The 11,881-nt window shown below is 40.8% G+C and overlaps 1 pseudogene; it reads left to right on the forward strand.

Moving 5' to 3' along the window:
• Positions 1–10,760: 10,760 nt before the first annotated feature.
• Positions 10,761–11,342, forward strand: LOC101605252 (annotated as a pseudogene).
• The last annotated feature ends 539 nt before the right edge of the window (positions 11,343–11,881 follow it).

Raw genomic sequence — 11,881 nt, forward strand, 5'->3', positions numbered from 1 at the left:
ATATGGAAATATAGTAATGAGTGTTTTTACTTCTGAAAGTCATTTAGTAAAATAAAGAGACCTACAGTTAACAAAGAAGAAACCAAGTAATAGCAATGTATTAAGTGTCTATTTCCATCATATTTTGTGTTAGGTGGAGAAGCTGCCAATAGTCTGTGCTCTAAGGGGCAATGTGTGCATATGGTTAAGAATATCCTAGGCTGGAGCTGAGGACAGATGGCTTAGCAGTTAAAGGTACTTCCTCTGCAAGGCTTCTAACGTGAATTCAATCCCTAGCACCCACATAAAGCTGGGCACAAAGTGGCACATGCGTCTGTAATCCCACCATATCTATAACATAGAACTCAGAAGAAGAACCCTGAAGCTCATAGGCCAGCTAAGCAGACCTTCTCAGAGGCAAAACCACAACCTTGTCTCAAAGAAAGTGGAAATAGAGGATCAACCCCAAGGTTGTCCTCTGATCACCACACATGTGTCATGGCATACACCATTTAAGCATACAAAAAGAAAAAGAAGAAAGGAAGGAAGGAAGGGAAGGAGGGAGGGGAAAAGAAAAGAGGAAGACAGAAGGAGGTAAGAAGGAAGAAGAAAGAGAGCAGGGAGAGAGGGAAGGAGAGGAAAAGGGAAGGAAGGATACCTTAGGCGACATTGAAAACTCTGGCTATAGCATTTATTACCATTTATACTTTAGCAGGATATGTGCTCTTACAACAACTCCATTTAATACCCATCATAGTTCATCTTAGTAGATGGCAATGAAGGGGAAGTGGCAAGCCATAAGCAACCCCTCTCTGGTGTTTTAGCTCCCAGCTATGAAGGGAAGACACTAACTTGGGCTCACATCAGCTGAATCAGTCACAGCATAGTTTCTTGATTCCACATCATTTTTAGGGCTATTCAACAAGTGCCTCACAGGCAAAGAAACACTAGCAATGATGGTTATGACTGACACTAAACATCTGCTGTTTCCAAAAGAAACCGAGGAGGAAAGAATGAGTAGACAGAAAGAGCTACACACTTCCCTGGGGGTTAACGTCAGTCATTTGTAGGGAAGGTGGGAAACGCAAAAGCTTTCCTCCCCCATGGAAAAAGAGAAACAGGAGGCTTCATAGGAATGAGTCCTCTGGCATTTCTATTATGATATGAAAAAAAGAATGCACCTGCGATTTTATATTCAAAAGTGAGAAACTTCTTGCTAAATGGAACTTTAGAAGTGAGGATTTCTTGGCTCTTATTACCGAGTCCCAAATGTCCAGTACCAGCCACTGCGACTTCGGCGTCCAGCTAGTTCTCTCTGCCGGTGTTCCCATCGCTTCAACAGCACAAGCAACCAAAGAGCACTTCGAACGCTGCAAGCCCAGCTTCCCCGCCTACCATTTTGTGCAGACATCCAGGAAGAAGCCAAGACACTGAGACTGGATGCTGGACTTAGAGGTCATGCTTCTCAGGTTTTAACTCAGCACTTTCCTACCCTAAAAACAACACTGTCTCGCTGCTACGGCATGAGAAAACGTGCTTTGACCAGCCTTCTCACTTCAGCAGAGGGGCATAAACCACATAGAGCGGACTCAGGTTGCTTCACCACAGCCCCAAAAAAGAAACACACCTACAGTCAAGAGATCTGCATCCAAGTTGGCTTTTCCTCATTTCCTATGGGAACCCAAAGGAAGTTTCTTTACAAACGTAGATTACTTTCTCTAATCCAGGGATATTTGGCATATCATAGGATAGGGATTTAAGGTAAACTACCCAGAACCACATATGTTAACAGCTATAATTTTCTGGCAGGATGACTTTGATGCTCAGAGCAAAGAGAACTACTTCGCGGAGTCCCCCTGCCTCTGCCAAGCCAGTCCCTCGCCCGGCCACTGGGGTGACAGCTCCTAAAGCGATGCAACTTCACTTGCTGCTTCTCCTATCAGCACATAGCACTGCGTTAATGAGAAGTCCCCAACCCCACCCTATTCCTTTCAAAGGCTTGAGTCAGTCTGCTTTTTTCTTTTCATTTTTTCTTTTTAATGCCTGTGACTCCTTAGTTTTCTATTTGCTTTACTTTGTGAAGAATGTATTCTCATTTGACCAGCTTAGGAGTGAATAATGTCAGCTGAGTGTCTATTGATCCAGACCTGATAAAACTGTCCACTTAGCCCAAAACCTGTGCTTCTGGGACATCAATAGCATTTAATCATAAAATTCTCACATTTTTATATCTTGTTTGCCAAAATAAGATCATTTCCACATCATAACCCCAAAGGAAGCGAAAGAGAAAAAAAATAACAAGAAGAAGGAGGAAGGGGTGAAGGAAAACAAAGAGGGGAAGAAGGATGGAAGGCATGAGGGAGGCAGAAAAGTAGGGAAGACGGCGAGCTGAAATGTTTGTCAAGCAGCATACTCAAGCAAACAACCCTGTCCACTGTAGTTCCCTGACATGTGCTTAGAGTCTGAATGAGTAAATGGATGAAAAACTTCAGGTAATTATCAGCAATATTGGTCCTCGTGGTCATAATAATAGCCAGCATTTTTTAGTGCATTCATCCAAAGGGTACCATGTGCTCACTCACTATTTCTCAGGAAAAAAACCAAAAAACAGAAGGTGAGATACTATTTTCATCTCTGTTTTACAAGCAAGAAAACTGAGACACTTGGATTTTAAGTTACTTGCCAAAGACCACACATCTGGAAAGTCATTTGAACCAGGTCAGTCTGCCTCCAGAGTCCATCATATTCTCAGTCCAATTGCCTAAGCAGTTAAGGGATGCAGGGGAAGATGAGAGGCAGAATAAACTCCAAGGATGGGTTAACAAATAATCAACATTTGTATATATCAAAAGGACCCAAGTGCCTTTTACTTATATGTAACCCTGTGAACATTACTAGTACCATGGTAAGGCAATTTCCTCTTGTGGAGACAGGCTGTCTTTGTTTGGACCTTGGGCATTGAGCAAGAGAGAGAAAACATACCCTTACATATTCACTGGTGTCCATTCCAATCTAATTGGACCAACTCAGGGCATATAAGCTACATAACCTACCTTAGGCCAAATGATCCACAAGAGAATGGCAGAAACCGACTGAGGCAGGGTACTCCCCAGGAATGTGATGATATGTATCAGGTAAAGCCTACAGAAAGGACATTTCTATCACTAAAGTAATCATGTCCACATCATAAATCTTATGAGCTAGAAAATTTGTTGGTTCACTTCCATTTATGACATTCATTATCTTAGGAATATATTCAAATGTCTTGAGGAAAACATGCTTCTAGGGAAGTATTTCTCACTTACCTCAGTTGTTCAAAGGAAGTATAATTATGCTACCATTATATTTTCAGTGAGGTGACTTAACAGGAAGAATTTTAAGTTAAAGGGAAACACAAGCCATTGCCTTTTCTTTCAGTGCTGTACGATATTTTCCATCATAACCTTTGATCTGTCCATGGTGGTACATGTGACAAGGGAAAGAGTGGGCCTTCATCACTCCTGTTATGGGGACAGGCTCAGACATGCAGTGCCAGCTCTTTGATCCAGCTGGTCTTACAGTGAAAACTTGGCAAGGTACCGAGGTGTTTTGTACTGAGAAGCATCAGATAGACAAACTGAACCTCCATATCACTGCCAGGGATATGGAAATGATATGCCCAATAAAGCCAAGAGACACTTCACAGCAACGCTATATCTCTGACTCCATGCAGGTGGCATAAACAGCTGCTGATTGTTCTTGCACAGACATAAGGACCCGGGAAGTCTTCACCCGGGAGGATTCCTTATTGTCTCCTGCTTTCTACAAGTCTTCAGCTTCCACGTCCTCTGCCATTAAAGAAACATTGTGTAACTATAACTGTGTCTACTGGCCTCATACCATCAATCACATCAGCCATCCCATAGAGACACTCATGAACTTACACAGGATATTGAACAAGAGCAGTTGGGAAGTCCATCATCTTCTGTGAAGTCTTTATGTATTTAATTTGAGATGACTGAAGAGCAACTTTCTAAGGTGTTCTATATGACTCTATAAGGTTCAGGTACTCCCTAATATAACTAAAGGAATCCTCTTAAATTAAGAACGTAATGAGTTTATGAGAATACCTGTTTGGGTAGTCTAAGTACTTCCCTTCTGTTTCCTTCTGATGCAAGGTCTTCAGAAACATTTTATTCAAAAAAAAAAAAAAAAAAAAAAGGCCAGGGCAGGAGAGACGGCTTAAATGTTAAGGTGCTTGCCTGCAAATCCTGAGGACTTATGCCTGATTCTCAGGTCCCACTTAAGCCAGACGCACATGATGTAAGCACACATGAGCACAACAAGGCACACATATCTGGAGTTTGATTGTGGTGGCTAGAGCCCCTGGCATGCCAATTCTCTCCCTCTCCCACCCCCATATTTTAATATATTTTTGTTTATTTTTGTTTATTTATTTGAGAATAACAGACAGAGAAAAGGAGATGGAGAAAGAGAGAGAATGGGTGTGCCAGGGCTTCCAGCCACTGCAAACAAACTCCAGATGTGTGCATCCCCTTGTGCATCTGGCTAATGTAGGCCCTGGGGAATCGAGACTGGAACCATGGTCCTTAGGCTTCACAGGCAAGTTTTTAACCACTAAGGCATTTCTCCAGCCCCCATCCCCAATTTCTTTTTAAAGTGCCAATCAGTTGGGCTTGGCTTAAAAAAATAAGAGAAGGTCATAAAGCAATAATATCTGAAATTTAGCATCTAGGATCCTTCATTGCATCCAATGACTCTGAATTGGATGTTTATCAAGATTCCAAAATATGTCTATTACACATTGAAGATTGGGTGGTTATTTATTTAAAGTATTGCCTTCTTTAGCTTACATCAACTTACCCTCCCCGCATCCCTTAATCACATAGAAAAATCATGTGGGTCAGCCACATACTCATTTGCAGATACTCACAACTGGAGCCATATCTTTAAGACTGCATAGTAAATGAGGCAGATATCCACAAGTAATACTCATATGTGCATAAGATACCTCTAATATTCTACATATGTTCAAGTTAGTAATTTCTGTAATTATTATTGTGTGAAATATCAGTAACTAGAAATAAAACAAAAAAGTTTAAGATACAAAACATTCTGCTATGGTTTGAATATGCTTTGTTCCCTCTGAAAACTCTTTCCTGATCCTGAGCAGGTTTTAAAGTTATAATCATAGGGGTGGAGCCCCACAATTAATACACTGTTGAGGCAAAGAACCAGGTATTGTGGTGCAATACTAATTCCAGTTCTTGTGAGGCTGAGGCAGGAGAAACATGAGATTGAGGTCCTCCTGGGCTACATAGTAAGACTCTGTTGAAAAAAAAAGAAGAAGAAGAAAGAGGAAGGACAGGAGAGGAGGTGGCGGTGTCCAGTATAGACATCATGTTCTTGCTTCTTGTTAGCTCTTCCCTGTGTCTCCTTGGGACTATGCCATTAATGAAGCCATCTGCCAAATGTGGCCCCTCAACATTAACCTCAACAGTGAACCAATATAAGCCAATTTCTTTAAAACCCACTAGGCCTATGATTTTGTTATTAGCTAAAGAATATAACTAATAACAATTCAGTTTAAATGAAAGAGACTGTGTTAGCCCTAAGTAAAGATATGAGAAGTTATCACTGCCCTCCTCTAACATATGGAGTTTGGTTACACAAGAAAGAGCTGCCTTTCTGTAGGAGATAAATGGTAGAACAATAGACCACAGAAAGACACGCAGGGAGACCACACCACAGATATAGTATGGGCGCTGGGTGGTACATCCTTGATGGTGGAGCCAGCTACTTCCTTTCCCTTCTTGCCATAATGGATCTCTTTCCATGGGAGTCTATTTCTACTCCAGTTATCTTTGTCAACTGCAGAAATGAGCACAGGACAATTCATTGGCCCACTTTGCTTATTGTGAGTGAGATTTGGGCAAAACGTTCACTTACTGCTTGAAGACCACAAGTCCCTAACTGGCAAATGGGTTCAAGATTTGCTCTGACTCTGTAGGAATTTGCATCATTTCGGAGCCTATGTCCCTTAACCCATTGTCTGAGCACCTCCTTTTTTCTAGTCTTTACCAATCTCCTTCCCTGTTATCATGGTCATTCACAAATGGGAAAGTTACCAAAATAATTAAACACAATAATACAAACAAAAAATAATCAAACACTCTCATTGACATTATTTTTCTCCATAGGACTTGCCACTACTAAAAGGACATCATTTTTTGATGGTTGTCTTTTGTCTGTTTTCTTCCTGATTAAACTATAAGGTCATGAAGACTGGATGCCATATCCATCACTGTCTTTCCAGGGATGCTTAGAACAGTTCCTGTACCCAAATAAGCCCATGATAAATGCTTATGGAACAAATAGACATTTCTGGAAGGCAATTGGCGATGGGTATCAAAATCCTTCAAAGCTTGTGTGAAGCCTATGGCCTGAAATTTTAATCTCTAGAAATTCATCCTTTAAAAAACAATTGCAATTCAGTATTGACAGATTTGTTCATAATAGAGTAAAATTGAAAAAAATAAAGCACCTTTCTAAACATATAATCAGAGATTATTCATTCACTATTGCAGCAAACTTTTACTGAGTACTTACTAAATTCCAGGTATGGGACTGAGTACCAGAAATATAATAGCTGATGAAAAAATATGATCTCTGGAGTCCAGAGAGCTTGAGAAAATGTTTTGCTTTTTATTTTTGTAATGAAGCAAATAAGTGAACATTAGCTTATAGACACTCTACTAATAATAGCAGTAATAATGAGGATATTTTACATTTGCATAACACTTATAACTTTTCAAAGTAATTCTCTAGCCATTATATTTCTCAAAATTAGGTCATATTAAACTGCACTTGAACTTCATTATTAGATCTTTCCTGAGAAGAGAGTTGAGAGGCTGTTGGACCTTTTACATTAGCTATAGATATATAAGATGAATTAATCAAATTCTGCTGTATTTGCTCTTAAGGTCAATTGAGTGGGAAAAATAGATACTCTGCAGGGTTTTGAGTAGGATGCAGCAGAGAAGATTATTCAAAAATTTAAAAAAAAGCCTAAAAACTTTTTGAAAGGCTTTCATTTTCAAAATAATTCCTAAACCCACTGTGTAGATGGCACATCATGGGTAGTCCACATGAATACCTCGACTTCTCATGGCTGAGGAACTGCCTCAGAGGGTCAACACTTACTGCGCCATCAAGCATGAGGACCTGTCTTTGGATCTCCAGCACATGCTCACATATAGACACACATACACACTAGACACACATAAAGCTTCTTGTTAAACTTCACTAGCAGCGGTGTATTGATGGCAAACCTAATGAGACTCTGACTTGAGGGCCCTTTACTTGCATGCCCCCCATCAAGGTTCTGAAGCAGACTCAATGGAATAGTCAACTGTCATATTTTTGTAACAAAAGACACTTACCTCAGCAGGTTACCCTCTGATGCATTTCTCTTTTGTCAAGTAACACTAATACAACCACAGCTAGTGCTTCCCAGAGGATGGCAAATATTATTTTTAGAACCCTTTAAAGATTCATAATTGTATCAAAATGTATTATAAAATGTATAGGACTATGTGAAGTTAACTAATTTGTCAATGAGGATTAGTATGATCAGTAGAAAAGAGGAGTTTGTATCTGTTTGTTGTCTAACCAGAAACCCAAAATTTTGTAGTATCCAGACACCTTGTCTATTATCACAGAATGAGGAAGTGTCTCTTCATATTCTCTAGAATCAAAGGTGTTCCCTGGCTAATTTCAGGATACCTACCATGAAAAAACAGTTGCAATACTGTTACTACATACAGTATCCTAACTTACTTTTTTAAAAGCCTGTTTTTTTTTTGGAATAATATGGTCATCTTGCCTCTGCAGCCATCCGCTAGTACAGCATATTCAAAGTGACTTAAACTTCCTTATAAGGCCATGGCATTCAGTTTGTATGACATAAGCAAATGATTCTGGAAGATCATCACATCACTGTCTCACCACACCATATTCATAAGAAGCAAGTGACAACATGCATCAAAGAGAGCAGTGATTGGCCTTACAGAGCAACAGTCCTGAAAACCCTTGCAGACAATGAGTACAGCCTCTCCTGGAGGGGTTGTGACAGCTAGATAAGAGTCAAGGTAATGGCCTTAGAATCTATTGTTAAGAGTCCCACAAAGCTCAAAAGGCATGCTACATTCTGCCTTCTCCCCCAGGTTCTGCGCACCTAAAGCAATATTGAAATCCAAGAAAGAACCAAAACACCCTCCAATCAACTTCAAGGATGGATAGTGGGCACAAGTAGATCAGAGCCCTTAGCTTGCCTTATGTCAGATGACAGTGAGTCATCATGAAAACCTGCCAGTACCATTCTAGTTGGCCAATATCACAAATTATCTTAAAAGAAACGCCACATGATTAATGAGTGAAACCTGCTTACACAGACACCGGAACCCAAGTCTCACAAAGCTGTGAGGTATCCCGTCAAACTCAAACATGAAAGAAAGGGCCAAAAGCAGCCCAAACGTTGAGATACGGATAGAGGCATCTACAACCAGAGCTGGAGAGATGGCTTAGCAGTTAAGCACTTGCCTGTGAAGCCTAAGGACCCCGCTTTGAGGCTCGATTCCCCAGGACCCATGTTAACCAGATGCACAAGGGGGTGCACTCATCTGGAGTTCGTTTGCAGTGGCTGGAGGCCCTGGCATGCCCATTATTTCTCTCTCTCTCTCTCTCTCTCTCTCTCTCTCTCTCTATCTCTCTGTCTCTTTCTACCTCTGTCTGTCACTATCAAATAAATAAATAAAAATAAACACAAGCAATAAAAAAAAAAGAGTCCATCTAGATGTTGTGCTCAGTTCCAGACAATCTCAGGATCCAGAATGAAACAGACAAGTTTGAGGAAAGCCTATCAAGATATCCCCAGAGGCCCAGGGCCCAGGGTGAGGTCTTGTCAGCTATGGCTCAAGGACAACACTTGCAACAAGCGTTTTGAATGTGCAGTTAGGAATGTTGGCTCAGAAGATACACCTAGTGAGGGTTTATGGAAATATATTTATTTAATTTTATGTCACTTCCATACATAATTAAGTTATCACAAGCCATCCCAATGCAGAAATGGCTTCTAGGCTTTTCTTTTCTAACTATCCATTGTGAAAATTAATCCAGTATTTTAAAACAAAAGTCCATGGCCAGGAACCATGCCAAGATACAACATTGCACCATAAGAATACATGTTTCAAGGGCTGGAGAGATGGCTTAATGGTAAAGCAATTGCCTGTGAAACCTAAGGACCCAGGTTCTACTCCCCAGAACTCACATAAGCCAGATGCACAAGGCGGCGCATGCATGTGGAGTTCATTTGCAGAGGCTGGATGCCCTAGCATACCCATTCACTCTATTTGCCTCTCTCTCTCACTCCTTCTCTCTAAATAGATGGATGAATAAAATAATTTTTTAAAAAGAATATGCATTTCAGCTAGTGGTAAAAAACAAGGTTTGAAAGTAAGAAGCCAGAACCTAGTTGGTGCAAAAATGTTTTCAATATTAGCAGCGCATAATGTGAAAGGAACATGATAGAAATTTCCAAAAGTTAATAACAACATTAATAATTTCCATTAAATAGCCATGAACAAGATCTGAAACCAAAGAAGCATGTTAAAAGAGAGATTAAGCTGTCTTTTCATTTGCTGCATAGTAAATGTTACACAGCTACTATCATGTAGCAAAATGACCATAGTGTACAACTGAAATGCAAGAGAAAGTATTGTGTGGGTGCACCCATTATTAGAGCCATAGAGCTTAGCTTCTGAATTTGCTGGTGCTTGTATCAAAACAGCTTTTTAATTTTGTGACTTCCTGTGATTTCTTTTGCCATTCTAAATGTTTACTTTCATGCCTAATTTTTAATTCATTTTTGTTAATGAAGGCCCATAAACTCATACACATTTTCAGGCTCACAAAGCCTACATCTATCCCTGTTTATGGCGTCACACTTCAAAATAGCTGACTTGTCAATTGGAACTCGTCATGAGCTATAAAAATATGCATGGAGATTTATGAGTCTCTCTGGGTAGCAAGTACAGTATTTACTTTCCAAAAGGAGCCATTCACACTTCGAATCAAAAATTCCATACCTCCTTACCACAAACTACTTGCGCCAGACATAAACAAATACACAAGTAACCACTATCTTCTTCATTCTGGCTGTCAGGAGATGACAACTATCATGGCTGGCTAGATTCCTTTCCTTGAGAATTCACTGAATTCCTAAGCAAGGTTTGCATTCATTTTATCTTTGTTTTCCTACCAGCGTCTGCTTTCATGCAGCTCTCTCGGGAGAAGTTTAAGGACTGTTCTAGCCAGCTGTGCTGGGCTGGGCGATTGGCCAAGGTGTGTAAACTCATGGAAGGCCAGCGGGTCAGCTGATTCCTGGCCAGTTCTGCACGGACTGCATCCTCAGAGAGGGGACTCTACACTTCGTCACTGGGGAAATCAACTCCCACAGCCCATATGCCGCTGCATCTGACCAAATACACAGCCGGGCAGAACCGCAGTGTTTCCGTTGAGGGTGGCCACTTTCAAGGCAGCAGATGGAAGAGAAGAGTATGGTGCCTGGGGGAGATATTAGAAAGCTGGAATACTTCAGCATTAATCTAATATACTCTGATGTTAAATCTATTTCCATAGGATAAGGCAGCAGTTACACCAAGGTGCTTCCTGTTGTAGTCAGTGTGAATAGTATCTTGCTCTAGATTGGGTTTCCCCGAATAATGACGCTTGTATTCTCTGAACACATGTCAGTCAAGGTGATTAATATGAACTATGTTAACAACAACATGAGCCCAGAACCAAAATCTTGATGATAAACAAAATAAAAATAAGCTGTTTTCCTCCTTACTGCTTGAGGATCACCACCTTCCTGATGACACAGTAACAATCGAGACCAGGAAGTTTATGACCAACCCTGCTTCAGAGGTCCTTGACAGGGGAAGGCTACAGTACCCAAGACAGAAATTTGGGGAAAACTAGCCAAAATATCCAAGGCCACGCCAGATGTCATCTTTGTATTTGGGTTCAGAGCCCATTTTGGTGCCGGGGGAGGGGTGGGGGCCAAGACAACTGGCTTCGGCATGATTTATGACGCCTTGAATTATGCAAAGAAAAATGAACCCAAACACAGACCTGCCAGACACAGCCCGTATGAAAAGAAAAAGCCCTCAAGAAAACAGTGGAAGGAACAGGCGAACGGGATGAACGTCGGGGGCACTGCCAAAGCCAATGTCGGCGCCAGCAAAAGGCAAAGGACTGAAGACTGTGGTGACTTAATATGCCACAATGCTGCAAATGCCTAAGGTGACCAAAATCTAAAAACTCAAAAAATTAAAGAAATCAAAATAAATAAAACTTTATTTGTAGCCTCCACAATGCCCAGTGCATATATTCATACACTGTCCTCCAAAGAACAGCTGAGGAGCCCAGGGCGCTCCACTCATGGGGCTCTCTCTCCCATTTTACCCCCTCAGGGGCATAGAGCTGACACCTGAGAAGGCTGAGGAAAAGAAGGTCATGCAGGGCCTCCTAAATGCTGGCGTTATACCTAAAGTTTGTCTTTTCTGCCTGCATTGCACTGGCTGGAACTCAACTGTGAATCTCCTTCTACTGGACAAGAGGCTGGGAAAACCACTATAACTGATAGGAAATAAGTTTGCTATCATTGATAAGTGTATTAATATAAACTAGTCCTCTGTGTTGCAAAAACCATAGATTTTTTTTACTCAGGAAACTTTGAACACATCCGCTGATTGATAGCAATCAATCATTATGCTTCAGGTAAATGAAGAAAGGTTAAAATTAACTTCTACCACTCTTGTGCTTAGGAATATCAATTTAA

Source organism: Jaculus jaculus, chromosome 4 (assembly GCF_020740685.1).
Source record: "Jaculus jaculus isolate mJacJac1 chromosome 4, mJacJac1.mat.Y.cur, whole genome shotgun sequence".
Lineage (NCBI taxonomy): Eukaryota > Metazoa > Chordata > Mammalia > Rodentia > Dipodidae > Jaculus > Jaculus jaculus.